Genomic DNA, 2,503 nt, shown 5'->3' with positions numbered 1-2,503 from the left:
ATTGAGGAAAATGTGTTCTTTAGACGTCTATTAAGACTACCAGGAAGAACGCCCCTAGTACCAGTCTATCTTGATATTAGTCTAAAACGTACAGACCACTAGTGTTGGTTGAGGCCATTGCTCTACTGGGTAAGATTATGGTCCACCCCGGAACTCGCTGATTATAGAGCAGGATTATTGGAAATTAGGGAGCTGGACTCTTTTAACTCGATCAAGTGGCTGAGACATGTATCCCATTGGCTCACAAAAATAGGCCTTTCACACTTCTGGAAAACACCAGCAATGTCAATCACTTCGTTAAATAATTGTAAAGAACAAGTAAAATCTGCCTATTGGAACTATGTGAATACCCATGTTTATTAACGCGCTACTGGCTCATTAACGCATAAGTTCTTGCAATTTAAGGACTACCCTACATTTGAACATTTCATGGACGAAATTGAGCCACCTATGGCTAAAACTGTTTTCCTCCAATATAGATATGGGGTTTTACAGATCAATGCGAATACTTGTCGGTGGGGAGGAGTAAATAAAGATCCTAATTGTAAATTGTGTGATTTAAAACAAAGAGAGGATGAGGCTCACATCCTCTTTTTCTGCCCGTCATACAAATTGCAACGCAAGAAATGGATCATACCTCTTTGCAAAAACTTGGGAACACGTTTGTATAAAGAGGCAGAGCGATTACTTAGATCTTCAACCATCAGGTTGATAACATTTGGTGTGAGCAGGTATCTTCTTGGTGTCTGTTTAACTAGGAAGAGACTAGGAATGACAATATAGGATTTTAAGTGTTTTTATCGCTGGCATTTTTTAATTATTTATAATTGTATCAAATCGTTTTTAATATTGGTCTTGTAAGATGGCTTGATTGTAGGTATTCTATTAGCAAATGAGTAAATGAACCAGTTTAGAATTACAAACAAAATGGAATGATGGTCCGGGACCTACTCTTATTGCATTTTTGTATATTATGAATGTTTGCTAATTGTAACAAATTTTTAATCATGGTTATGTTTGTATGCATTATACTGTGTGTTGGCTTTATGACAAAGTGTTGAATAAAAGCTTTTACAACAAAAGACGGCAAGGGCAAACAGGACGATTCTTCACCGAAGAGGCCCCAGTTTCAGAAGAAGAAAGTCGCTGCTTTAACAGCACACAGATATGCCACAGATAGTGAGAACCCAGCTTCGGAATCAGACATGGGCTCTGACCTTGCTGGACAGCGCAGCGGAGATTACCATAGTGCGAGAGGCCCTGCGTCCACTACTGAAGGGGACAGCGACTGACCGTTATGTTGTTGTTGAGACAGCTAACACTAGAGTAGCTCCCCCCGACAGGATCTATGAAATTGTCTTATTTATTGAGGGTGACAATCAACGCACTATAGATGGGGTATTTTGGGAGAACCTTACGACTACCTATGACATTTTGTTAGCAGAGGCTGACTGGCCCCCACCTTTTGTGCTCGCAGCTCCGAGAGGGGAAGAGGTAATCCTCCCTAGTTTCGCGCACACAGTCTCGAAGGAGCTGCGCTGAATTTTGGGGAAGAGTGGGCTAAGGCTCTTGCGCCGGATCTGTATCGTACACACTGTGGGTGGGATAAATGTTCCCCACACCACAAAATTCCTTTACGGTCTATGCCACAGCCTCAACCTCAATATCCCATAAAGCGTGAAGCAAAGGCTTCCGTTGCGGAAATCCTTGAACAATTAGAATATCAGGGTGTTATTGAAACTTGTGTGTCACTTATGAATAACCCTCTTTTTACTGTAACCAAGCCTGACGGTTCATATCGTTTGGTATTGGATTATCGGCATTTAAACTCGCATTGCTGTACTTGTGCAGTACAGAATACTCACGTCTCTGCTTTAGTGGATAGTCTTGTGCATAAGCGGTTTAAAACCACGCTTGACATTTTCAACGGTTTTTATGCCCACCATTTGGATGGTCTTAGTTCCCAATGGACCTCCTTTACTTGCGGCGGTGTCAAAAAACATTTCAAACGTTTACCGATGGGCTACAAGAATAGTCCTGGAGTGTTTGCTGCCTGCATAGTCTCTCTCTTAGAGAGGGTTGACCCAGATGCTTGTTCATATGTGGATGACATTTATTTCACGGATGACGAACTGTGGGAGCATCTGTGTCGCGTTGACCGCTTAATTTGTAGCTTTTTGGACTTCGGTTACAAATTTAACTTTGCAAAATCGCACATTGCGGAATACACAGTGTTGTTCCTGGGCTACGAGCTCAACAATGAAGGTCGAGGATTGGCTCCTCACTTCTTGGTGGAATGTGCACAATTGCGCGCTCCGACAACTCTGAAAAAATTAAAGTCTTTGCTGGGATTTTTACATTTCGGGCGGACTTACATTCCTGAATATGCCCAGCGTACCAAGTCTTTGTATGCTTTGATACAACCAAATTTTACAAAATCAAACTGGCTGCCTGAGCACTCGGCTATACTGCAATCTTTGCAGGCTGATCTGCTCGCTTCTAA

Source organism: Lissotriton vulgaris, chromosome 1_1 (assembly GCF_964263255.1).
Source record: "Lissotriton vulgaris chromosome 1_1, aLisVul1.2, whole genome shotgun sequence".
Taxonomy (NCBI): domain Eukaryota; kingdom Metazoa; phylum Chordata; class Amphibia; order Caudata; family Salamandridae; genus Lissotriton; species Lissotriton vulgaris.
Note: the sequence above shows the minus strand (reverse complement) of the source record.